Below are 26,005 nucleotides of genomic sequence, written 5' to 3'. Positions count from 1 at the left end.
CTGTTTCAGAATCTATAAAAAGCTGGTTTGGGATTCCATTGCTGGCTTACGGCCACACCACCCTGAACACGCCTGATCTCGTCAGATCTCAGAAGCCAAGCAGAGTCGGGCCTGGTTAGTACTTGGATGGGAGACCGCCTGGGAATACCAGGTGCTGTAAGCCTTTTGGCTTCTCCAGGCGCATGCAGTTTGGCTACGTCAAATGCAAAAGTAGTCCCTGTTTGACTTTTTGGAACTTGTCCTTTCTCAGGACAAAGTTAAATGTATGAGGATCAAAGCCAACAATGGCCTGGGACATCTCAGCAGATCCAGGATCAGCAACATGGAGACTGAGAGCCAAACAGAAACAGAGGTGTCTGCCAACCAATCAGCAGCAGCCCAAGCTGGTTAACTTCCTGGTGTCTGTGTGGCACACGGTGATGGTCAGATGTTACATGCAGGCCGCAGAGAGAAGAGAAAAAAGCTTACAGCACCTGGTATTCCCAAGCGGTCTCCCATCCAAGTACTAACCAGGCCCGACCCTGCTTGGCTTCCGAGATCGGACGAGATCGGGCGTGTTCAGGGCGGTGTGGCCGTAAGCCACAGTCCCTGTGACAAATATATGTTATATAGGTGCTGGAACCATACGTTTCCCCTATTTTTACCAGAGAGCTGGCTTGAGAGGCTGCTGTTGAGCCTGCACGTTGACTTCCCTGATGTGATTGTTCTCTGCAGCTGAAAATGGGACTCTTAGATAACTGTCTGTCAAGCTCCTCTGTTCCCTGTGTGTAGTTTTGTGTCCGTTGTCATATAGAGAAACCAGGGAAGCTCAATCCCACGACATGCTCATAAACTGCGTCTTCTCTAAACAGTATAGTTCTATTTTAGAAGTCGGAATACAATAACAGATTCTGTTTCAGAATCTATAAAAAGCTGGTTTGGGATTCCATTGCTGGCTTACGGCCACACCACCCTGAACACGCCTGATCTCGTCAGATCTCAGAAGCCAAGCAGAGTCGGGCCTGGTTAGTACTTGGATGGGAGACCGCCTGGGAATACCAGGTGCTGTAAGCCTTTTGGCTTCTCCAGGCGCATGCAGTTTGGCTACGTCAAATGCAAAAGTAGTCCCTGTTTGACTTTTTGGAACTTGTCCTTTCTCAGGACAAAGTTAAATGTATGAGGATCAAAGCCAACAATGGCCTGGGACATCTCAGCAGATCCAGGATCAGCAACATGGAGACTGAGAGCCAAACAGAAACAGAGGTGTCTGCCAACCAATCAGCAGCAGCCCAAGCTGGTTAACTTCCTGGTGTCTGTGTGGCACACGGTGATGGTCAGATGTTACATGCAGGCCGCAGAGAGAAGAGAAAAAAGCTTACAGCACCTGGTATTCCCAAGCGGTCTCCCATCCAAGTACTAACCAGGCCCGACCCTGCTTGGCTTCCGAGATCGGACGAGATCGGGCGTGTTCAGGGCGGTGTGGCCGTAAGCCACAGTCCCTGTGACAAATATATGTTATATAGGTGCTGGAACCATACGTTTCCCCTATTTTTACCAGAGAGCTGGCTTGAGAGGCTGCTGTTGAGCCTGCACGTTGACTTCCCTGATGTGATTGTTCTCTGCAGCTGAAAATGGGACTCTCAGATAACTTAGTGTCTGTCAAGCTCCTCTGTTCCCTGTGTGTAGTTTTGTGTCCGTTGTCATATAGAGAAACCAGGGAAGCTCAATCCCACGACATGCTCATAAACTGCGTCTTCTCTAAACAGTATAGTTCTATTTTAGAAGTCGGAATACAATAACAGATTCTGTTTCAGAATCTATAAAAAGCTGGTTTGGGATTCCATTGCTGGCTTACGGCCACACCACCCTGAACACGCCTGATCTCGTCAGATCTCAGAAGCCAAGCAGAGTCGGGCCTGGTTAGTACTTGGATGGGAGACCGCCTGGGAATACCAGGTGCTGTAAGCCTTTTGGCTTCTCCAGGCGCATGCAGTTTGGCTACGTCAAATGCAAAAGTAGTCCCTGTTTGACTTTTTGGAACTTGTCCTTTCTCAGGACAAAGTTAAATGTATGAGGATCAAAGCCAACAATGGCCTGGGACATCTCAGCAGATCCAGGATCAGCAACATGGAGACTGAGAGCCAAACAGAAACAGAGGTGTCTGCCAACCAATCAGCAGCAGCCCAAGCTGGTTAACTTCCTGGTGTCTGTGTGGCACACGGTGATGGTCAGATGTTACATGCAGGCCGCAGAGAGAAGAGAAAAAAGCTTACAGCACCTGGTATTCCCAAGCGGTCTCCCATCCAAGTACTAACCAGGCCCGACCCTGCTTGGCTTCCGAGATCGGACGAGATCGGGCGTGTTCAGGGCGGTGTGGCCGTAAGCCACAGTCCCTGTGACAAATATATGTTATATAGGTGCTGGAACCATACGTTTCCCCTATTTTTACCAGAGAGCTGGCTTGAGAGGCTGCTGTTGATCCTGCACGTTGACTTCCCTGATGTGATTGTTCTCTGCAGCTGAAAATGGGACTCTCAGATAACTTAGTGTCTGTCAAGCTCCTCTGTTCCCTGTGTGTAGTTTTGTGTCCGTTGTCATATAGAGAAACCAGGGAAGCTCAATCCCACGACATGCTCATAAACTGCGTCTTCTCTAAACAGTATAGTTCTATTTTAGAAGTCGGAATACAATAACAGATTCTGTTTCAGAATCTATAAAAAGCTGGTTTGGGATTCCATTGCTGGCTTACGGCCACACCACCCTGAACACGCCTGATCTCGTCAGATCTCAGAAGCCAAGCAGAGTCGGGCCTGGTTAGTACTTGGATGGGAGACCGCCTGGGAATACCAGGTGCTGTAAGCCTTTTGGCTTCTCCAGGCGCATGCAGTTTGGCTACGTCAAATGCAAAAGTAGTCCCTGTTTGACTTTTTGGAACTTGTCCTTTCTCAGGACAAAGTTAAATGTATGAGGATCAAAGCCAACAATGGCCTGGGACATCTCAGCAGATCCAGGATCAGCAACATGGAGACTGAGAGCCAAACAGAAACAGAGGTGTCTGCCAACCAATCAGCAGCAGCCCAAGCTGGTTAACTTCCTGGTGTCTGTGTGGCACACGGTGATGGTCAGATGTTACATGCAGGCCGCAGAGAGAAGAGAAAAAAGCTTACAGCACCTGGTATTCCCAAGCGGTCTCCCATCCAAGTACTAACCAGGCCCGACCCTGCTTGGCTTCCGAGATCTGACGAGATCGGGCGTGTTCAGGGCGGTGTGGCCGTAAGCCACAGTCCCTGTGACAAATATATGTTATATAGGTGCTGGAACCATACGTTTCCCCTATTTTTACCAGAGAGCTGGCTTGAGAGGCTGCTGTTGATCCTGCACGTTGACTTCCCTGATGTGATTGTTCTCTGCAGCTGAAAATGGGACTCTCAGATAACTTAGTGTCTGTCAAGCTCCTCTGTTCCCTGTGTGTAGTTTTGTGTCCGTTGTCATATAGAGAAACCAGGGAAGCTCAATCCCACGACATGCTCATAAACTGCGTCTTCTCTAAACAGTATAGTTCTATTTTAGAAGTCGGAATACAATAACAGATTCTGTTTCAGAATCTATAAAAAGCTGGTTTGGGATTCCATTGCTGGCTTACGGCCACACCACCCTGAACACGCCTGATCTCGTCAGATCTCAGAAGCCAAGCAGAGTCGGGCCTGGTTAGTACTTGGATGGGAGACCGCCTGGGAATACCAGGTGCTGTAAGCCTTTTGGCTTCTCCAGGCGCATGCAGTTTGGCTACGTCAAATGCAAAAGTAGTCCCTGTTTGACTTTTTGGAACTTGTCCTTTCTCAGGACAAAGTTAAATGTATGAGGATCAAAGCCAACAATGGCCTGGGACATCTCAGCAGATCCAGGATCAGCAACATGGAGACTGAGAGCCAAACAGAAACAGAGGTGTCTGCCAACCAATCAGCAGCAGCCCAAGCTGGTTAACTTCCTGGTGTCTGTGTGGCACACGGTGATGGTCAGATGTTACATGCAGGCCGCAGAGAGAAGAGAAAAAAGCTTACAGCACCTGGTATTCCCAAGCGGTCTCCCATCCAAGTACTAACCAGGCCCGACCCTGCTTGGCTTCCGAGATCGGACGAGATCGGGCGTGTTCAGGGCGGTGTGGCCGTAAGCCACAGTCCCTGTGACAAATATATGTTATATAGGTGCTGGAACCATACGTTTCCCCTATTTTTACCAGAGAGCTGGCTTGAGAGGCTGCTGTTGAGCCTGCACGTTGACTTCCCTGATGTGATTGTTCTCTGCAGCTGAAAATGGGACTCTCAGATAACTGTCTGTCAAGCTCCTCTGTTCCCTGTGTGTAGTTTTGTGTCCGTTGTCATATAGAGAAACCAGGGAAGCTCAATCCCACGACATGCTCATAAACTGCGTCTTCTCTAAACAGTATAGTTCTATTTTAGAAGTCGGAATACAATAACAGATTCTGTTTCAGAATCTATAAAAAGCTGGTTTGGGATTCCATTGCTGGCTTACGGCCACACCACCCTGAACACGCCTGATCTCGTCAGATCTCAGAAGCCAAGCAGAGTCGGGCCTGGTTAGTACTTGGATGGGAGACCGCCTGGGAATACCAGGTGCTGTAAGCCTTTTGGCTTCTCCAGGCGCATGCAGTTTGGCTACGTCAAATGCAAAAGTAGTCCCTGTTTGACTTTTTGGAACTTGTCCTTTCTCAGGACAAAGTTAAATGTATGAGGATCAAAGCCAACAATGGCCTGGGACATCTCAGCAGATCCAGGATCAGCAACATGGAGACTGAGAGCCAAACAGAAACAGAGGTGTCTGCCAACCAATCAGCAGCAGCCCAAGCTGGTTAACTTCCTGGTGTCTGTGTGGCACACGGTGATGGTCAGATGTTACATGCAGGCCGCAGAGAGAAGAGAAAAAAGCTTACAGCACCTGGTATTCCCAAGCGGTCTCCCATCCAAGTACTAACCAGGCCCGACCCTGCTTGGCTTCCGAGATCGGACGAGATCGGGCGTGTTCAGGGCGGTGTGGCCGTAAGCCACAGTCCCTGTGACAAATATATGTTATATAGGTGCTGGAACCATACGTTTCCCCTATTTTTACCAGAGAGCTGGCTTGAGAGGCTGCTGTTGAGCCTGCACGTTGACTTCCCTGATGTGATTGTTCTCTGCAGCTGAAAATGGGACTCTCAGATAACTTAGTGTCTGTCAAGCTCCTCTGTTCCCTGTGTGTAGTTTTGTGTCCGTTGTCATATAGAGAAACCAGGGAAGCTCAATCCCACGACATGCTCATAAACTGCGTCTTCTCTAAACAGTATAGTTCTATTTTAGAAGTCGGAATACAATAACAGATTCTGTTTCAGAATCTATAAAAAGCTGGTTTGGGATTCCATTGCTGGCTTACGGCCACACCACCCTGAACACGCCTGATCTCGTCAGATCTCAGAAGCCAAGCAGAGTCGGGCCTGGTTAGTACTTGGATGGGAGACCGCCTGGGAATACCAGGTGCTGTAAGCCTTTTGGCTTCTCCAGGCGCATGCAGTTTGGCTACGTCAAATGCAAAAGTAGTCCCTGTTTGACTTTTTGGAACTTGTCCTTTCTCAGGACAAAGTTAAATGTATGAGGATCAAAGCCAACAATGGCCTGGGACATCTCAGCAGATCCAGGATCAGCAACATGGAGACTGAGAGCCAAACAGAAACAGAGGTGTCTGCCAACCAATCAGCAGCAGCCCAAGCTGGTTAACTTCCTGGTGTCTGTGTGGCACACGGTGATGGTCAGATGTTACATGCAGGCCGCAGAGAGAAGAGAAAAAAGCTTACAGCACCTGGTATTCCCAAGCAGTCTCCCATCCAAGTACTAACCAGGCCCGACCCTGCTTGGCTTCCGAGATCTGACGAGATCGGGCGTGTTCAGGGCGGTGTGGCCGTAAGCCACAGTCCCTGTGACAAATATATGTTATATAGGTGCTGGAACCATACGTTTCCCCTATTTTTACCAGAGAGCTGGCTTGAGAGGCTGCTGTTGATCCTGCACGTTGACTTCCCTGATGTGATTGTTCTCTGCAGCTGAAAATGGGACTCTCAGATAACTTAGTGTCTGTCAAGCTCCTCTGTTCCCTGTGTGTAGTTTTGTGTCCGTTGTCATATAGAGAAACCAGGGAAGCTCAATCCCACGACATGCTCATAAACTGCGTCTTCTCTAAACAGTATAGTTCTATTTTAGAAGTCGGAATACAATAACAGATTCTGTTTCAGAATCTATAAAAAGCTGGTTTGGGATTCCATTGCTGGCTTACGGCCACACCACCCTGAACACGCCTGATCTCGTCAGATCTCAGAAGCCAAGCAGAGTCGGGCCTGGTTAGTACTTGGATGGGAGACCGCCTGGGAATACCAGGTGCTGTAAGCCTTTTGGCTTCTCCAGGCGCATGCAGTTTGGCTACGTCAAATGCAAAAGTAGTCCCTGTTTGACTTTTTGGAACTTGTCCTTTCTCAGGACAAAGTTAAATGTATGAGGATCAAAGCCAACAATGGCCTGGGACATCTCAGCAGATCCAGGATCAGCAACATGGAGACTGAGAGCCAAACAGAAACAGAGGTGTCTGCCAACCAATCAGCAGCAGCCCAAGCTGGTTAACTTCCTGGTGTCTGTGTGGCACACGGTGATGGTCAGATGTTACATGCAGGCCGCAGAGAGAAGAGAAAAAAGCTTACAGCACCTGGTATTCCCAAGCGGTCTCCCATCCAAGTACTAACCAGGCCCGACCCTGCTTGGCTTCCGAGATCGGACGAGATCGGGCGTGTTCAGGGCGGTGTGGCCGTAAGCCACAGTCCCTGTGACAAATATATGTTATATAGGTGCTGGAACCATACGTTTCCCCTATTTTTACCAGAGAGCTGGCTTGAGAGGCTGCTGTTGAGCCTGCACGTTGACTTCCCTGATGTGATTGTTCTCTGCAGCTGAAAATGGGACTCTCAGATAACTTAGTGTCTGTCAAGCTCCTCTGTTCCCTGTGTGTAGTTTTGTGTCCGTTGTCATATAGAGAAACCAGGGAAGCTCAATCCCACGACATGCTCATAAACTGCGTCTTCTCTAAACAGTATAGTTCTATTTTAGAAGTCGGAATACAATAACAGATTCTGTTTCAGAATCTATAAAAAGCTGGTTTGGGATTCTATTGCTGGCTTACGGCCACACCACCCTGAACACGCCTGATCTCGTCAGATCTCAGAAGCCAAGCAGAGTCGGGCCTGGTTAGTACTTGGATGGGAGACCGCCTGGGAATACCAGGTGCTGTAAGCCTTTTGGCTTCTCCAGGCGCATGCAGTTTGGCTACGTCAAATGCAAAAGTAGTCCCTGTTTGACTTTTTGGAACTTGTCCTTTCTCAGGACAAAGTTAAATGTATGAGGATCAAAGCCAACAATGGCCTGGGACATCTCAGCAGATCCAGGATCAGCAACATGGAGACTGAGAGCCAAACAGAAACAGAGGTGTCTGCCAACCAATCAGCAGCAGCCCAAGCTGGTTAACTTCCTCGTTTCTGTGTCTGTGTTGAAGTAAATTGAACTGTAATTTTGTAACAATTGCAAAGAAAATGTCGCTGTTGATAAAAATGATGTGATTAACATGGATTTGTCAGACGGAAGTTAATCATGAGTCGTGTTGTTTTGACAGCTGCACCGTCACTGTGAAGGAGAGAGCACGAGAGAGCACGAGAGTGTTATAAATAGTGCCTGATGGTGTGTATACTGTTGTGTTGACCTCCGTAAGAAAGTGAATCTGATGCAACATTTCCCCAGCTATGTTCAGGGAATATAATCCATTACACAAACACTTTTACATATTGATTATATAAACCACCCCAGTCAGAACATCATCTGAGACGTCTACCCTGTGAGGGACAGCTGTGGTTTAAGCTGTGGGAGTTAGAGGCTGCTGGAAGCTCTAACAGTCAACCAGCCACAGAGGATGAAGCTCTGATCACTTTTTTCATCTCATTGCTTTACAACTTCACCGCTTGACTAGGCTCATGGATTATCTATGTACAATACATCTTCACTGTAAAATCCAATAGCTGCCCTGACATACATAAATTCGTTAACTTTACTTGGTTAATTACAATATGCACTTATTACTGATATTTATGAAATAACAGTTAGTTTCATGGTGAAAAAGGCAAAAAACTTAGTGTTTAGAGTGAAGATGACTTTATTTAGAGTGAAGCTCACTCAACAATATGTAGGAACACAGTCTCACTCCCACTGCACATTCAAAGAAGAAGAAGTGTGCATGCGCAGTAGCAACATTCAGTCTCTCCCGCTCAGCAACGTATATTATGTCTATGTCAGCAACGTATATTATGTCTATGTCAGCAACGCAGCAGTCCAGCACACAGGCCGGGGCACTGAGGGGAGCCTGCTGAGTTCACTTTTTCAGTTTTTTAAAAATTCGTTTGAAAAAGAATAAATAAGGTAAGTTATCAAGCAAGTATGTTTCTTAATATGTTTTAATTACTGCTCCGACTGTTAGCGTTCATGAGCTAACGTTAGCGTTAGTTAGCTAGCTAACGAACCAAACAGGCATAACGTTAGCCTGTTCAGGCCATGGTTAAGGTGAGTTTGGGCGGTTTCCCACCATAGTCCTGTGATTATCTTAAAACCTTTTAACAGTTCCAAAGTCTAATTACTTTGAAAGTCTCACATTTGAAATGTTGTAGCATGAGTTTTCCGTTTTCCCCAAATTGACAACGATGGCATTTTGGCCTGACTTTCAAATTTGAAACGTGGAAATTACAGTTTTCAGTTAAGGCAGCATGAATGTGTTTGATGCAAAGAGGAGGATACATTAGGTTCATAATGCACTGGCGCTGTCTTTCTTTGGGGAAATGGTGAAGGCTGGTGCAGTAGCATAGATGCTTTCGCATCCTATGAGCAGACATCCCAAGTCTCCCGGAAGTTCCGGGAGTCTCCCTGATATTGATAGTTAATCACGGATGCCCGCGAGTCGGATAAAATATCCCGGATTTTAGACTATGCTAGGGAGTGTTTTTTTTTTTTTTTTTTCAATGCGAGTGAGAGCGAGCAGGCAATACAATAACTCGTGCACCATGCGCGTTTCGACTGCGCAGGCACGAGAGAGAGAGGGGTGTGGGGAGAGGTGTGAAACCTGTGCGTATCTGTCCAAAGCGATGCTCTGTTCAACCAGCGTTCAGGGCGACTGCTTGTCAGAGGGCGCGCTGTTTGGTTTTAGTCAGCAAAATAAGCCAATAACGTTCGGTGTGGGAGGGCTTCGATTTACTCTCTGACAGTTACCTAAGTTACCACTCAAAACTGTGCATCCTGCCAAATGGCAGAGGGTGAATCCTCGAGTAAAAAACGAAGATATAAGACTCATTTTACAGCAGAATATACTAAAGTATATCCATGTCTAGTGAAGGTTAGGAATGATGACACCGTGCGAGGTGCACTGTATGCAATAGTGACTTCAGTATTGCCCACGGCGGACTTAATGACTGTAAAACATGTGGAGGTAGGCTAAGTTGAACGCGCCATCATCTGCATTTTATTTCTGTAGGTTAAATGCTGTTATAAAATAAAGCAAAACGTATCAAAGACTTATTTAAAGTATCAAACACATTTAGTTACTAAATTTGTAGGCCTATATCTAACTAGCCAGCTACAATATCTAACTATCTATATCCAGCCTGTCTAAGCCTTTAAAAAAAATCCCCAATTTAATATAGGGCGGGGGAGGGTGGGGGGGTGGGGGGTGGGGGGGGGGGGGGGGGGGAGGGCAAACAGAATGGCACACCGGTGTAGCCATTTACTGCAGGTGGGATGGACTAAATAGCCCAGTTACCTCCTCATCTCTCCTAATTTAGAGAAAATTAAATTCGGTATGAAGTTCCAAATTGAAGATGTGTTCTTGATAAATTGTTTAAGCCAATTTATTTTGAAAGTATTATTTAAAGTGTAAAAGTCTAAAAAGCTAAGGCCACCATTATCGTATCAGTTCATTATTACAGATTTTTTTTAACATAGTGGTTTTTGTTCCTCCATATAAAGTTTAATGAATTTTTAATTTGCTGTTGTCGCTTTCTCTTTTGCTGTTGTGATTTGCACTTCAGGGCCACCGTAGCACCTCCTCACCAAAGCAAGCGAGCAAGTGCAGGGCACCGAGTATTGCAGCAGCCTCCTGGCTGCATCAGCTGGAGTCGCTTTGACGGGAGTATCCAGTTAAGTTCTGACGCGCGTTCTTATTTCTCAGTGCTCGAATTTATTTTCTTTCGGGTCTCTTTACGTTACAGATCTTCTTGTTTTCTTCTCAAACTCAATTAACACTGTTCAGCATGTTTACACGACATCTACACGGTCAAAAAACTGTTTCCCTTCCAACACCCGTCATCAGAAATCCAATTCATCAGTGAGCCACCTGTGCTCCGGTTAGATAGGCGAGAGTCGGGAGGAGAAACCAATCAGAGACCACTATAGCCCAAGCACCAGTGCCGCTCCCAAATGCATAGTACATTTACTAGATATTGCTAAATTAATAATTATCAATAAGCAGACAAATCTAAATAACTAAATATCACCATAAAGTGAGAAAAATAGAAAATGGCTCCAACACCATGGTTAAGGTGAGTTTGGGCGGTTTCCCACCATAGTCCTGTGATTATCTTAAAACCTTTTAACAGTTTCAAAGTCTAATTACTTTGAAAGTCTCACATTTGAAATGTTGTAGCATGAGTTTTCCGTTTTCCCCAAATTGACAACGATGGCATTTTGGCCTGACTTTCAAATTTGAAACGTGGAAATTACAGTTTTCAGTTAAGGCAGCATGAATGTGTTTGATGCAGAGAGGAGGATACATTAGGTTCATAATGCACTGGCGCTGTCTTTCTTTGGGGAAATGGTGAAGACTGGTTTAGTAGCATAGATGCTTTCGCATCCTATGATCAGACATCCCAAGTCTCCCGGAAGTTCTGGGAGTCTCCCTGATATTGATAGTTAATCACGGATGCCCGCGAGTCGGATAAAATATCCCGGATTTTAGACTATGCTAGGGAGTGTTTTTTTTTTTTTTTTTTCAATGCGAGTGAGAGCGAGCAGGCAACACAATAACTCGTGCACCATGCGCGTTTCGACTGCGCAGGCACGAGAGAGAGAGGGGTGTGGGGAGAGGTGTGAAACCTGTGCGTATCTGTCCAAAGCGATGCTCTGTTCAACCAGCGCTCAGGGCGACTGCTTGTCAGAGGGCGCGCTGATTGGTTTAGTCAGCAAAATAAGCCAATAACGTTCGGTGTGGGAGGGCTTCGATTTACTCTCTGACAGTTACCTAAGTTACCACTCAAAACTGTGCATCCTGCCAAATGGCAGAGGGTGAATCCTCGAGTAAAAAACGAAGATATAAGACTCATTTTACAGCAGAATATACTAAAGTATATCCATGTCTGGTGAAGGTGAAGAATGATGACACCGTGCGAGGTGCACTGTATGCAGCAGTGACTTCAGTATTGCCCACGGCGGACTTAATGACTGTAAAACATGTGGAGGTAGGCTAAGTTGAACGCGCCATCATCTGCATTTTATTTCTGTAGGTTAAATGCTGTTATAAAATAAAGCAAAACGTATCAAAGACTTATTTAAAGTATCAAACACATTTAGTTACTAAATTTGTAGGCCTATATCTAACTAGCCAGCTACAATATCTAACTATCTATATCCAGCCTGTCTAAGCCTTTTAAAAAATCCCCAATTTAATATAGGGCCGGGGGGGGCAAACAGAATGGCACACCGGTGTAGCCATTTATTGCAGGTGGGATGGACTAAATAGCCCAGTTACCTCCTCATCTCTCCTAATTTAGAGAAAATTAAATTCGGTATGAAGTTCCAAATTGAAGATGTGTTCTTGATAAATTGTTTAAGCCAATTTATTTTGAAAGTATTATTTAAAGTGTAAAAGTCTAAAAAGCTAAGGCCACCATTATCGTATCAGTTCATTATTACAGATTTTTTTTAACATAGTGGTTTTTGTTCCTCCATATAAAGTTTAATGAATTTTTAATTTGCCGTTGTCGCTTTCTCTTTTGCCGTTGTGATTTGCACTTCAGGGCCACCGTAGCACCTCCTCACCCAAGCAAGCGAGCAAGTGCAGGGCACCGAGTTCAGGGCAACATGTTTTTCTGTGTGTTTCTTATACGAGTAACTGAGTGAGTTTACTATGTGTGTGAGGGATGTTTACATCAGCTGAGACGTTGGGAGAGAGCAAACAGCTGACACCAGAGATGTTGGAACTGTTCTGTTTGGGGTGGCGGGGTTTTTGTTGGGAGGGGCGGCGGAAGCACACACACTTATCAATGATTGAGGATTTGATTTGAAGTTATTTTATAATAACATGCAGTTACTCCTTGATTTAATTGAGTTACATCAACATTTAATTTCCCTCTGGGATAAATAAAGTATTTTTGAATTTGAATTGAATTATAAGAGAAATAGAATATATGAACACGGCATCTTTATTGTTCAGTAAATAAAAATTTGATAACTAAATCAAGCCATTTAAGGAACATAACAGCATAAAATACACCACAAATGAAAAAAGAAAAGTCTGCGCTCATGACTCAGGGCTTTCATACATTTCCAAAAGTCGACCTTCTCTCAGTAGACCTACTAATGAAAATTCTAAGCAGGGTTGAGACATGGCTTTCATCCATAAGGTCGCTGTGAGCGTTCATAATGGCCAAATGTGTTAGTCTCTCCTGCGTCATGGTGTTGCGCAGCCAGGTTTTCAGGCTGAGAAAGAGCGCTCGGATGCCGCCACAGATATGGGCGGGGCCAGAGAAACCCTAATGAGCTTCTCCACCTCTGACAGCATGGAGCGGGGTTGGGGCTGCAAGGTTTGCAGGATGGACCCCAACACACATCCCTCAGTATGTCCAGCTCAAGGCTTAGCCGCTCTCGTGGAAAGGGGGTCAGTTCCGGGAACCAACATCCACTCGTTTCCCCTGAACTGCCTGCTCTCGCCCTTCAGCTCCGCGGAGTCCCTCCTGATCAAAACGCCGCTCCACCTCTGAGCGCACCAGGTCCAGGGCCTCAAACACTTCTCTCTTCCACAGGCTTTGATGTTCTGCAATATTAGATATAACATCAAATAAACAACTTCTCTAACCGACCAATACTGTCCATATGGGCTACCTATTTAAGCTGGATCAAACTTATATTTTCCCATTTAAGTTCAAAATCTTATTATGAATATGGTTTGTTATTTCTGTCATTATTTCTGTCCATATTCTTTTTTTTCCTTTAGTTGTCTCATGAAAGTTGCATGAGTGTACGTTCTTAGTCAGTTGATAGGCTAGTGCATACTTGTTTGTGTATTATGAATGATTCATTACAGGTTACAGCTACATTAATGTTTAATAAATAGGCCTACATGGATGTACAGTATTGTTGAACTTGTTCGGTTTTTAATGTCATAATCTATGGATAGTGTCAGGTTCAAATACCTAGAAATTCATAAAGATAGAGAGAGAGACGTCAAGGATTTTTACTCCTGAGGAGAGCTAGTGAGGAGACGGCTTCTTACAATCTCCTAACCACTCTGAAGCTTCTCCATCACGCCTCCTCCATTTTATTCGGAAATGGGTGTGTACAAAAAGCTCTCAAAAGAAGGGAAGGGGGATTCAGTTTCAGGCCGGACCAGACCACATTCCTAACAGTGGAATTTACGACCTTCACACAAATAAGCAAGGCACAACTTTGCTCAAAACTCTTATAAGAAAACAGAGTTTATATGGGATAACTATCATAAAATGTATTTACAACTCAACAGATAGATACTTTAAAAGCGTCTGTCCCCAATAAGCTTTATGGAAAGTGTTGTCAGGCCCAGGAACTCAGGACGCAGATGCAGGGAGAAGGTTTTCCAATAACAAGCTTTATTGAAAAGCAGAGGATCAATTCTCCCAGAGAGAAGAAAATACAGGCTATGGAATTATCTAAATATACTTCTCCCAAAAATGGAAGAAGTATAACTATAAAAATGATCAAAATAATACTCGCTCCACTATAAGGAGGAAAAACAAAAAGACTATCAAAAGTTATAAGTAACGCAAAATCCCTCCCACTACAGAGGAAAGACTAAGAAGACTATGGTTAGTAATTAACTGAAAAACAGTCCTGCAAAGCAGAGGCACTAGGCTATGAAAAATATTTAAGAAAACAAAGAATCACTCCACTCGGAGGAAACAAAAGAGCTATGAAACATATACTATGGTTTAACCAATCTGTGATATAAAAATGACCAAAACCAAAAACTCTCTCTAAGAGAAACAGAACAAACCACGAAGGTTGCTTGGAACAAGGCTGTGACCAGACTTGGGAAGGCCGGAGTGAACGCACGTAGATACTGACGAATACGACCCACTGGCACAAGACAAGGGGGGACGCAGACTCTTATACACTGGGTTAACAGGGAACAGGTGGAAACATTCATCCCACAATCAGACCGAGACACACGAGGAAGGGCAAGTGACCTGAAACGAGAGTTAGAAACTCATTTATCACCAGCTCTATCAGCATGGAGAGAATCCCCTTTTCTCCCAAAAGATCCCCGGTGCTGCTCCTGAGCTGTTTCTGTAAGTTTATCACACCAGCTGGTGAAATGATATGAGTCCCTCTACAGTTGTTGGAGATATCAGCTGAGATTCAAACTAAAAGACACATTTTGTGTCTGAAACTGTGAGAGACTGTTCAGGTGGGACTGAAAGCAGATTCAGAGGGTTGTGATGTATGTGTTTCCACCCAAATGATCTGATAACTGTCAGAGATGCAGCAGTGCTATGAAATCCACTTTAAAAGCTGCAGTTATTGGACACAATGAAAGCTGACCATCTCTGTGGCTCAGAGGAAAACTGAGCAACAAATGTTGTCAGTCTAAAGCTGAAATACTAAAGAATACTGCTCCTTATGTGGAACAAACCAAACTCCAGAGAAGCTGGAAGCACCACTGCGACTGAACTTGTGACATCATCACAGTTTACGCAGCTTCCTCCAACATCTATGTCTCTTGAGGCCTTTACAAAATATATTTCTGCCACTGATTTTTCTGATGAAGTGCTTTGTTTTATTGCCACTTAAATGAAGCAAACAATGCCCTTGTTGTTTAAACTGCACCAGCGTTGATTTATCTCTGTAATGTCTTGTGTTCTGTTCTGGGTGTTCATTCATTACAGATTGTCCAAATAGTGAAATCTAAGTGAAAAGAAGCCCTGATATAAAGCAGAACTATTCATGATAAATGCTCTTAACCTGTTGTAGTTTCAGTGAATGTGATCAACACTCTGCAGCTGGTGTATTTAAGGTGATTTCTATAGTTTCTATAGAATTATTCTATAGTTTATATAACTTACAAATGAGGATATAAAGATACAGCTAACAGCAAAGCTAACAATAAGCTACATAGAAGGAAAAGCATCAGCCAGGCTCTGTCAGAGGTGACAGTGTAGAAACACAGTGCAGGCATAGAGGGAAGTACAGGTTAAGTGGTAGATTACATTTCTACACCTGAACAGGGACTTGAACCCTGGACCCTCAGATTAAAAGTCCCACAGAGAAAGTTAGAGGCAGCAGAATGTCATGAAGGTTTCCTACACAGTCTATCCCGTGCATGTACGCTGGGACAACATGGTGGTCCAGTTAAATGGACGAGTACACCTGGAACTGAAGCTGGACTTACCTGTGCATGCAAGCGTTCTGAATGTCCTGATCAAGATAAAAATATGTAACATACAGAACAAAAAGCATCCATCTCCAGCTGAAAACATGAAACCTGCAGACTACACATAAAATGTTCCACTGGGGACACCGACCCAAGTTGGTTATTAGGAGGAAATTTCATAAATATCCTCAAAACCAGTTTTCCTCAGTGTGCAGACTTCAGGTTTTTGTTTTAAGTTTTGTACAAAGAAAATAGACTCAAATGTAACCTCTCTTCTATGCATATTCAGAACTTATTTAAATCTTCCAGAAAAACTCTTGTTTTGATCGTTTTCTTTAAAATAAAGATTTTTAAAAAGCTAATTGACCATGTGCTCTGTTTTACATAAAACATCAGTTATAGACACAAAGTTAGCATATTGACAGGTTTCAAATATATGTTTCAGTGGCGGCCGTGCTTTGGCTCACTGGGCCTTCAGTGCGGGTTTACCGTCCATTCAGAGTCGCTATTTAAATCCGTCCTGAGTGCCCACATGGATCTGGATCTCACTAACCGTGCTGTATGCCAATAAACACAGAGAGACAGCTGTTAGAAGACTTTCTTCTGCAGGTTTCCTTCTGATTTATTTATTTTTTAAACACATATTCAGCAGCAGGATGTTTATTCATCAATTAGCCGACTAATAATGAATTATGAGAAGCATTTCACGTGTTGAGAGCAGCTTCCATTGTTATTGTTATTATTATCACGTATATCAGCAGTTCAGAATATTTGATCATTTATATTTATAATTTAATATTTATATATGTTAATAAAATACATAATACTCACAAGAGTTCCTGATTATTATCTATTTATGGACATAACACTGAGATGCTCCATATGTTAGTCCATTGTTGCCAGTTAACTGCAGCCTTGCACCTTTCAGCAGCAGCTGTTACCGCTGAGCAATCAGTTCCCTCTGCACTGAGGATCATATGAAAGCAGCTCCTGCAGCTTCAGGTTAGTGTCACAGGGCTCTGAACTTTGTGTTAGTGCAGTTTGGCAGCAGCAGGTCCCAGGCAAGCTTTAATTATATTGCACCAGAATGAGGTGAGTAACTTCTAGTCTATCCCAGTGCTTCTAAGTGGTGGCACTGAACCTCTGCTGCCTTAAATGTCTGAGGCAAGCAGAACCTCATTTGGTCGCAGCATTACACTATGAATATGCAGTTAAGCTCAACAGGACTGGGCATGTTAAGGGGAGGTGGTGGTTGGACCCCACTGGTCTCTAAATGTACTCAGAACTTCATATGAGATGTCCCTGTTTCTGCAGGGTTTTGTGGATTTCTTGTGTGCTGATTGGAAGCTTCACCTGCATTCCTGCACAAAGCGGTAAGCTGATCCCAATCAAAGCTCAGCAACTAAAAGCAGTTTAAATTGACTCTGTAAATGGAAGGCTGATCTTAATTCTGTTTCCTCACGCATGAATTCAGTTTATGGACAAGCTCTATCTAAGCCAACGTATCAGAAAGCAGCTGGAACCAGTGGTTCTGCAGCACAGCAGCATGGCGCTCAGGGAGGTCAGTCTGGAGCTCCTGGCAGCAATTACCAGTTTGAAGATGGGAGCTGGAGCCTTTCATCTGACACCAGCGGCGAGGACGAGCCAGTCTTCACTCCTGTGACCGACGAGGATCAAGTCTACGCTTACAAATCTCGGTCCCGCTACAACCAGAAGCGTGTGCTGTTCAGCCAGTTCCGCTACAGCCCAACAGAATCTGAGCCAGACCACGGCAAAACATCTCAGCACAAGGTTCCAGTTCAGAGCGGCTTCTGAGGATCTTTCTGGTGAGGCTCATTTTACTCTGCATGTGTGCTCTCTGTAGCTGCTGGTAGGTGACTGACTTTCTTTGTCTTGCAGATCTGCATATTCTAGAGGCATCGCTGCTGCTACCGCTTGAATAAATGGCTTTAACTTGAATACCTTGTTGCTCCATCAAATGGCTCTTAGCCGTCTCTGGGTAATCCAGTTGTGGGTTGGAGGGGATAGTTGAGGGCCTGACAGGTTGACATGACTTAATCCTATAAATAAGGTGTTGGCATAACTTAAGGACAGTATCTGATCAAAGGTGAGCTTGTGATGGTCTTGACGGCTTCAACTTGGAATGCATTCCCAACTAAAAATGGCTGAAAAGCCAACTGCAGCTCTCTGGCAGCAGTGGGTAAAGGTGTGGCCTTGAGCTCTATCAGAAGATTCCACTGCTGCATATTGTGCTGAGGGGGAAACCTTTCCACTCTGTAGCAATCCTCACCCTGCAGCTCGGGGTAAGGGCAGACCCATCAGATGCTGGGGCCATGTGAAACCTGGACAGTAGTTTCTGCAAGTCCATGACCGAGGATGGCTTCATAACTATCTTCTGTGGCTGCAAAGATCATCTTTGAAAAATAAAGAAGCTTGTGCTACACAACTCAAAAGCTGTGGTAGCTACTTTAAGTGGCTTGGGAACAAAATTTATAGGCTCAATGTTGTCACTTACTCACTACCTGGAAGTAAGTTGGATCAGGTGGTGGGGGCAAACATCCAGTGGAGGACCCTGTTCATGACATCTTAAACACAAAGCTGACTATTTTTATTAAATCTATACATTACCATTGCGGTTGGGTCATGGAAACTGAAAGGAGCCTCTCGGCCTCAATAGCAGAGGTGTGGCCAGAAGGTCATCATTGCCCATCATGACAGTAGCATAGGACCTGCTTGTGAATATTAGCATGTAGGGAAACATTAAAGCTGAAGAAAAAGGCCTTTTGTGTTGGGTTGTTCAGGAGGTTGACCTGAAGCAGGTACCAGGTGGCCAAAAGGGCTGCATCATCAGTAGCTGCTCAAGCTAAAATTCTGGGATGGGAAGAATTTGTCATCTGTTCCCATTTCTCTGGTTGCATCTATAAAATAACAGTTTGACGTGCATGAAATGGCATTTTTGCAGAAAATGGGTGATTCCCAGGGATGCATCTGGACCTTCAGCTGTTCAATGAAGCCTCATCAGAAATGGTCTCCATGGAAGGGTGGCTGTCAAGAAGCTGTTCTTAAGGAGGGGAAACGGGGAGAAAAGGCTGAGCTGTGCCAAAGGACACAAGAAGTGGACTGAAAATCAGTGGCAGCAGGTCTGATGGAGGGATGAATCCTCCCCAGAGCCCGGGGAGGGTTAGAATAAATGTATTAAATAAATCAAACAAGTCTCATGGATTCTGTTCATTACATCAGATTTTACAGATCAAACATCTATTTTGTTCTACATTTGGATGCAAGAAGGCGAGCCAGGTGTTGGAATATATTCAGTTAAGTCGTGAGCTGTACAACCACACAGTGGACTGTGCACAAAAGCATTCACTATCCTGTCTGGAACATGAACAAACATGTCTGATTAATACTGGGCATAATGCAAGATCAAATGTTCCATCTATATGTGAGAATCAGATGTCTTACCTGGTCGTCCCTACAGCAAGGACACTGCCTGTGGGGACTACTTGCACATAGTTGACATATAATTAAAAGAAAAACTTATGTGGACTTGTTCCCACACTTTAAGTCACTCACATTGTTAACCTGCAGGTTGCAGTTTAAATATGAACATGATAAAGTCTGGCCTTTGTTGGATTTTATGAAAGTAATTATGAGGACAGATGATGTGAACTACTGTAACAAATGTTTGTTTTCAGAATTAAAACAACCTGGGGATATAAATATTCTCATTTTCATAAATAAATATGAAGTTCAGGTGTGACAGTCAACATTTTACAGTAAAAAAAAACTTTCTCAGAAACTTAGACCATTATTAAAAAAGAGCATTATTCAAATAGACACATTTTCCCTTTTAAATGAGTTAAAAATGTAACTTTAACTTCAGTGTATTTTCAGTACAGTTCCACCTCACTGATGGCTGGTAAAGCCTCCACAGTACAAAGAACAGAAAACAGTCGCCTGCAGACTATAAAGTGCTCAAATGTCACATTTCCCATGTTGGAAGTTTGCTGTGTCACAGGGAGTCTGTGGGAGTCTTTGGTTGTTCTCACAAGGCAACAAGTTTTCAGCAGGAATGATGGAAATCCACAGAAATCATCAAGACAAATTTGAGAAACACTTCCAGATATGAACAAAATGATGGCACAAGGTGCTTTAAACATTTAACCTCCGTTATGTCCTGTTTAATCAAGTTCATCTGAAATAAATCTAAGATCTCCTCCATATCACTTAATAAAAGAGCAGCTCTGCATCATGTTGTCTCACGTTTCTACATCTCAGCTCAGATATTAATCTGAGCTTTAAACATCTCAGAGTGCGCAGAAGGCAGTTAGCGTGACTTTAGTAAGAATCCACCCTCTGCTATGTTCCAAACACATCCATGCTTCTAGATCCTCTGGATGAGAGAGCTGCAGAGCTCCTTATTCCTGCCAAGGAGTCAACATTATGTTAGAGTTATTTCCAGAACTCAGCAGGTTAACTTACTAAGGCCCCATCCACACGTAGCCGGGTATCTGCTAAAACGAATATATTTTTCTACGTTTGGACCTGTCATCCACATGAAAACGCATAAAAACGCATCGTAAACGAATGTTTTTAAAAACTCCGGGCAAAGTGAAGATTTTTGAAAACTCCGTTTATGCAGCTGCGTGTAGACAGATAACCGGAGTTTTGTGTTTTCGAACGTCACAATATGCGCCAAAACAACAAGAAATCTGCTTTAAAGTCTAAAGTGCGACCTTTGTTTACTGAAGAAGCATGGATGCCTTGAGAATTGTGGTGGTTATTATTGTGCAGGCGCTGTTTACTGCCTTGATTTTACACGCCCAAGTCGTACTCCCAGAGGAATGGCGTGACAATTTCTCATGTCCCGGTGTCCTCACTCCTCTCGCTGTCGGAATTATGACGTCCTCATATCGAGGGGCAGTCCACTGTCATGCGATCACCTGTCAGTGTGCTCAAAAAAGTTGCGTGCACACTTTATTATTTAGCTGACGAGGGCAGATTGCGCAAAACAGCAAATGCATTTGGGTTGTCAAGACAGGTGAAAACGCAGATGTTCGGTTATGTGTGGAAGGTGTTTTTTTCGAAAACGAGGTAATGTGGATACAAATTATTTTATAAACGGAGGGAGGGAAACATTCGGTTTTAAAAATACCCGGCTACGTGTGTACATGGCCTCAGACTCCAGTCTTATGTCACGCTGAGCTCACTTTTTTCCCCTTTGAAACCCAACTAGCAGCTCCCACTAGTGAAGTGGACAAGTGATGTGTTGGACCCCAATTTCATGGCTGTGACGACTTTGTGACGTATTAGAACCGAGGTTATAACCTGGAGTCCTTCAGACCAAATCTCTGTCACTCCCCTCACACTCCCCAGCCAGAGATTAGGGGCCCACAGTGATCTGCAGGACTTTGGTCCAGATGTTTAACACCGTATCTGACCAAGCGTAGTTCACCTTCTTTAAAACATCCCATGTTCATTCCTCACATGTTGCAACAAACCTTTTTAAATGTCAGAAGTGTTCATTTTCAGAGCTGAATTGAATGCAGCACGATCTGACTGGGTCCCAGGTGAGGTTTATGAGTGTAATTAGAGCAGGTAGAGCACCAATATAAAGTCAGCTGCAGCCTCAGATGAGTTACAGCACAAAGCTTCTCTCAACACCACTCGTTCCTTAACATGGCATCACATCTTCCCATGTTGGTTTTCATCCTACACAAGACTTAAATATCTCCTCTGCTTTTGTTTTCCTTTTTCTACCACATGTGGAAGATGCATTCCCTCGAGTGCAAAGCTACATGATCATTTTGCAAAATATCTTTTAACTCATTCGATTCAGATCACTTGCTATTAAACTAGCAATAGTTGGGACAATCAAACTTTCAAAGTGCTCTCCCACAGTAGGCTCTCTGATACGGCCCTCTAGAAAAGGTCTCCAAACAGTTCTAGCAGAGTCTCAGTGAATGGAAGTGTGGAAATTATTAGACCTTTTGCTGAGTGATGGACTGGAGATATACTGCACAGTATGAAGTATTTTTATTAAGGCTTAATGGTGTTTCCTAAAGGGGGCTCTGTTAAACCTGGCAACGCAGCCCGCTTAAACCACCGTCACACTTGACCGCAGTGCACGCTAGCTCCATTAGCGAGATGCAGGCACAATGGGTCGGTTTTTAATTAAAAAAGGACTAAACCATGCTCATCTTGAATGTCTCACTATGATTGCAACAAACTACAAATACAACATGAAGAAAGTCAAGGACATGCATGCCAGCTTCCAGTATTGAGTATTAAGGATTCCAGTATTCAGGTAAATGCGGTCTTAATTGAAAATGTATTGGCTGTGTTGTTTCTTTTTTTGTGGGATGTTTTATATGTAGAAATGCATATTTGCAAAAGGGGACTTAGTATGTTGTCATAAAAGTTGTTCTTCCCTTGATGTTGCTCTGCCAACGTGGCTCTTGTGGAAAAAAATAGTATCACTGGGCTAAAGGCTTCCACTACCCTAAACTGGATACATTGAGTAAAGTAAATGGATGTAACACAGCACATAACACAGGTTTCTAGGACTGCCTCCTTTCACCTTTGTAATATTGTTAAAATCAGGAACATCCTGTCTCAGTGATGCAGTAAAACTGCTCCGTGCATTTATTACTTCAGGAGTGGTACAGGGTAGGGTTGTCAAAGAATATTCTAAAATCAAATTGTTTATAAAAACAGACGAAGGTGAAAATTAATATTGAATGTGGAAAAACATCTGCGCAGCCACTGCATGAGATGGACACAGGAGTCACACTGGCAAATGTCACTGCTGAAAGTTAGTTCACATGACGATGGTAGAAAGTTCAGAACCCAACTCAACTGCAGGCAAAGAGAAAGTGATTTTAAACCCCCAAAAATATATAAAGCACCACCTGGCAATACTGATTTGTCAGTTGATGGAAAAATTCGAGCCGAGACCAAATTGTATACGAGCTACAGTTAGCTAATCATTCCAACAGCAACATGACATTAATTCTTTGTTCAACTAAATGGACTTGGCATAACATGAAACAAATTGTTAAATGTTTAAACTTGAATAAACCACCTATACAAGTAGTGAAGTCAGTTTGTCCCGTTAGACGTAAAGCTGCCGTTGCCTGGCAGTTTGAAAGCCCCCAGATGCGCATGTGTCATTGACATGTGCTAATACAGATGTCTGAAAACATTTTAGAAGGCATATGAAATCATTTGACAGCCCTAGTATATGGATACCCAGAAACAAATAGAAATCATTTTCATTGTTCACTAGCTAGCCATTACTTTAGCATTCCGTCTGCAAGGTTTTGGGAAAAAAAAAAAAAAAAAAACTACCCAGACAAGGTCATCATGACAAGACTGCCAAAGACAGCACTGGCTGTGGCTCAACTGAAGAATATTTAAGGAGTATCCAGAAAAGTATTTCAAGCACAATATTTGTTTGGCAAGCCTTCAGGTTGGCTACCGTGCTCTCAGCAACCAATAGAAGGGGTTGTGTCTGGCTGCCATGTACAGGTGTAGAGAAATGGCTGTAAAGGATGCTGTAGCTGATCACTATAGTCAATTGTCCATCGTTTCCCTTAGTCAATCACTCTGAAGCAAGATCATTTGACAAGATTTTATTCAAAGACTAAAAAGAATCTTGTGCCGTTGGGATTCAGCTTTCCAATCTGAAACAGAACCAGATTAGTTAGAGCATTGAGATAAAGACATTTGCAGGTACCACTCAACATACCCTCTGCACATCATGTTCAGCTCTAGCGGGCACTTGGGAAGAACTTTTTCTGCTGCCCAGAACCATGGCTGTCAGTAATATGCTCCTTCAAGTAGTGGACGTCCTGAAAGTAGTCTTTGCCCTTCTCATGCTGCTGGCTGAAGGTGCTGTAGGTTCCAGAGGGGTACAAGCCGTACAAAAGCCTGTAGTCAAAGTCAGGAGATCCACCCACACCAAAGCGTGGCACCAGTACGGTTGCTGATCCCGGTCCAGACCCTTGGCGATCATCCGGGTACCCGAATTCCTCCGTCTGCTGCTGGTAATTCCCGAGTTCAGCTTCCTTGGTGACACTGGAGGTCTCCCCTGACTGGAGGACAGGGCCAGGTGGTGACAGAGGGGCTGCAGGGAGAACGTCAGTGAGGCTGAGGGCTTGGGCTGACGCATCCTCAAAGACTGAGGGAGCAATAGCCCACTGGGTTTCTGTGTGGAGACATTTCACAATTAGTCCTTTTCACAGCAGAAGTTCTGATAGCACAGAGTCTTAACATATTCTTAACTAAGCAAGATTTGCTAGTGGCTACATGAAAACGCACAGACACCTTTAGGCATCCAAACATATTTTGGGCCATCTACACTCCAAGCAGAAGATTTACCTTGTGGTCCAGATTGGGCAGCTCCAGGTTGCAGAGCACCAGCGTCAGATCCTACATCAACAGGCACATAAGTGACAGTAGAGTATCCTGTTGCAGGCAGGCCAGAGCTCAAGCTGCTCAATGCTGGACCCGTCTGAACAGCCTGTGGGACACCAGAAGCTTGCACAGCCATTTGCACGGGCACAACGGAGCCAGAGCTGCTGAATCTTGGGTCTGCCTGAAGAGCACCTTGGACAAGGCCAGGAGCTTGGACAAGGCCGGGACCTTGGACAAGGCCGGGACCTTGGACAAGGCCGGGACCTTGGACAAGGCCGGGACCTTGGACAAGGCCGGGACCTTGGACAAGGCCGGGAGCTTGGACAACCAGTTGCGTTGGCACAAGTGAGCCATAGCCACTGAATCTTGGGTCTGCCTGAAGAACAGGTTGACTTAGGCCAGAGGCTTGCACAGGTGTCGCCATATAAACGTCACTGGAAGCAGTGTAGGGCACGGTCACCGGGCGGCCAGCGGCTGCTCCCTGGTAAGAGCCAAAATTACCTGCAGCTCTTGTGCCGCTGCTGCTCTGGCCTGCTGATTTTGAACCTGGGTGCATGAGAACAAGTTTAGCAGAAGCTGATTCAAGCAAGCATGTAATGTTTTACCACAACAGATGATAGCACACCTTTAGTGGGAAAACCCCATGTAGCAGCAGTCAAGAAGGCAAAGAGGGAAACCCTGAAATTATGTACAGCAAAGAGTAAGAATGCAGTATTAACTAATGTTTCCAATCAATCAAACAAAAACTGTGAAAGACAGCTTGTGCTTATACCTCAGGAAGAACCCAGCAGTAGTCATGGTGAAAACAAGCTATGAGAGGAAACAGCAAGGGTGAAGGTTTATAAATAATGCCACAGACCAGCCCAGACCAATCAAAGCTTAACGTGCTAACAACAGACAGCTGCTTGTGAGGGACTATCAGGACAGGTGGACGCTGGAGGCTCATCTGGTTGCTCTGGTATCAGCCTCATTGTCTCCTCTCGCCTCCACCCTCCTGTCTGTGCTAAAGGCACTTAGTCACTGCCAAATATTTTACTGTCGTAAAATAGCTCTACCCAAATTGTCGTAATTCTCAGATTTTCTATTTCAGTTAAACGTAGAAGCTGGAAATAACATCCTAGATGTTGAGTTTTCACACCGACCCACTCACACATTTAACAAGTTAACTGAGGCCTGTAGAGTCTGAGATGTAGCTCTTATTGGTCCTTTAAAGGAGACATGTTTTGCCCTTTTTGGTACAATTTCCCGAGGTCTTACTGAAATGTATGAGACAGGTCAGGAGCTCCTGGTCTTATTGGCCAAGTTTTTCCCCCAAAAGTGTATTTTATTTCCTAAACATGATGCTTTTCTAACTTTAACCCAGTACTTTTAATGTTTTACACCTTTCGACCAAGTAGTTTTGGAAAAAAAGGTGAAAAACGAATGAAGGAAACAACGGTCTCACAGCAGTTCAAAGACTGGTGTCAAACACAAGTCCCGTGTTTAGGAGATGGCTGACTATCCTCTGCATCCTTTTTAATCTCCTGACTTGGTCAGTGTTACTTGTTGATAATCCAGCGGTGCAGGATGATGTTTCCTGTTAGTTTTGGCAGAACTGGTGCTCAGCTGCTGGCACAGAGGAATAACTGGCCCAGCAAAGAGCCTCCAACAAATAACCAACCGGATGATCCAGAACTTCCTGCAGCTAAACAAAGAGAAAACAGAGGTCATTGTCAGCTGTTAAAAATCTGAGCTCAGCTTCAGGCTGTGATGTTAAAAAGCACAAACCAAGCAGGAATCTGGGTGTTATTATGGACTCAGAGCTGAACTTCAGCAGCCAGATCAGCTCAGTTAGGAAGTCAGCCGACTATCACCTGGAGAATAC

General features: G+C 44.3%; 17 non-coding genes across 17 annotated transcripts; 9 read left to right on the top strand and 8 right to left on the bottom strand.

The window, feature by feature from the left end:
* Positions 1–44: 44 nt before the first annotated feature.
* Positions 45–163, top strand: LOC142392934 (5S ribosomal RNA). Its single transcript, XR_012771563.1, has one exon. It is a non-coding gene; the product is annotated as a 5S ribosomal RNA (ribosomal RNA).
* A 298-nt stretch (positions 164–461) lies between these two features.
* LOC142392042 (5S ribosomal RNA) lies at positions 462–580 on the bottom strand. The gene has a single exon (XR_012770714.1). It is a non-coding gene; the product is annotated as a 5S ribosomal RNA (ribosomal RNA).
* A 354-nt stretch (positions 581–934) lies between these two features.
* On the top strand, positions 935–1,053 carry LOC142392933 (5S ribosomal RNA). Its single transcript, XR_012771562.1, has one exon. It is a non-coding gene; the product is annotated as a 5S ribosomal RNA (ribosomal RNA).
* A 298-nt stretch (positions 1,054–1,351) lies between these two features.
* LOC142392041 (5S ribosomal RNA) lies at positions 1,352–1,470 on the bottom strand. Its single transcript, XR_012770713.1, has one exon. It is a non-coding gene; the product is annotated as a 5S ribosomal RNA (ribosomal RNA).
* A 358-nt stretch (positions 1,471–1,828) lies between these two features.
* On the top strand, positions 1,829–1,947 carry LOC142392932 (5S ribosomal RNA). Its single transcript, XR_012771561.1, has one exon. It is a non-coding gene; the product is annotated as a 5S ribosomal RNA (ribosomal RNA).
* A 298-nt stretch (positions 1,948–2,245) lies between these two features.
* LOC142392040 (5S ribosomal RNA) lies at positions 2,246–2,364 on the bottom strand. The gene has a single exon (XR_012770712.1). It is a non-coding gene; the product is annotated as a 5S ribosomal RNA (ribosomal RNA).
* A 358-nt stretch (positions 2,365–2,722) lies between these two features.
* LOC142392931 (5S ribosomal RNA) lies at positions 2,723–2,841 on the top strand. The gene has a single exon (XR_012771560.1). It is a non-coding gene; the product is annotated as a 5S ribosomal RNA (ribosomal RNA).
* A 298-nt stretch (positions 2,842–3,139) lies between these two features.
* Positions 3,140–3,258, bottom strand: LOC142392101 (5S ribosomal RNA). The gene has a single exon (XR_012770770.1). It is a non-coding gene; the product is annotated as a 5S ribosomal RNA (ribosomal RNA).
* A 358-nt stretch (positions 3,259–3,616) lies between these two features.
* On the top strand, positions 3,617–3,735 carry LOC142392929 (5S ribosomal RNA). Its single transcript, XR_012771558.1, has one exon. It is a non-coding gene; the product is annotated as a 5S ribosomal RNA (ribosomal RNA).
* Positions 3,736–4,033: 298 nt separating this feature from the next.
* LOC142392039 (5S ribosomal RNA) lies at positions 4,034–4,152 on the bottom strand. Its single transcript, XR_012770711.1, has one exon. It is a non-coding gene; the product is annotated as a 5S ribosomal RNA (ribosomal RNA).
* Positions 4,153–4,506: 354 nt separating this feature from the next.
* LOC142392928 (5S ribosomal RNA) lies at positions 4,507–4,625 on the top strand. Its single transcript, XR_012771557.1, has one exon. It is a non-coding gene; the product is annotated as a 5S ribosomal RNA (ribosomal RNA).
* Positions 4,626–4,923: 298 nt separating this feature from the next.
* On the bottom strand, positions 4,924–5,042 carry LOC142392038 (5S ribosomal RNA). Its single transcript, XR_012770710.1, has one exon. It is a non-coding gene; the product is annotated as a 5S ribosomal RNA (ribosomal RNA).
* Positions 5,043–5,400: 358 nt separating this feature from the next.
* Positions 5,401–5,519, top strand: LOC142392927 (5S ribosomal RNA). The gene has a single exon (XR_012771556.1). It is a non-coding gene; the product is annotated as a 5S ribosomal RNA (ribosomal RNA).
* Positions 5,520–5,817: 298 nt separating this feature from the next.
* On the bottom strand, positions 5,818–5,936 carry LOC142392986 (5S ribosomal RNA). The gene has a single exon (XR_012771612.1). It is a non-coding gene; the product is annotated as a 5S ribosomal RNA (ribosomal RNA).
* A 358-nt stretch (positions 5,937–6,294) lies between these two features.
* On the top strand, positions 6,295–6,413 carry LOC142392926 (5S ribosomal RNA). The gene has a single exon (XR_012771555.1). It is a non-coding gene; the product is annotated as a 5S ribosomal RNA (ribosomal RNA).
* A 298-nt stretch (positions 6,414–6,711) lies between these two features.
* On the bottom strand, positions 6,712–6,830 carry LOC142392037 (5S ribosomal RNA). Its single transcript, XR_012770709.1, has one exon. It is a non-coding gene; the product is annotated as a 5S ribosomal RNA (ribosomal RNA).
* Positions 6,831–7,188: 358 nt separating this feature from the next.
* Positions 7,189–7,307, top strand: LOC142392925 (5S ribosomal RNA). Its single transcript, XR_012771554.1, has one exon. It is a non-coding gene; the product is annotated as a 5S ribosomal RNA (ribosomal RNA).
* Positions 7,308–26,005: the final 18,698 nt, after the last annotated feature.

The sequence above is a fragment of the Odontesthes bonariensis genome, chromosome 11 (assembly GCF_027942865.1).
Source record: "Odontesthes bonariensis isolate fOdoBon6 chromosome 11, fOdoBon6.hap1, whole genome shotgun sequence".
NCBI lineage: Eukaryota > Metazoa > Chordata > Actinopteri > Atheriniformes > Atherinopsidae > Odontesthes > Odontesthes bonariensis.
This window is presented reverse-complemented; position numbering and strand designations above follow the sequence as displayed.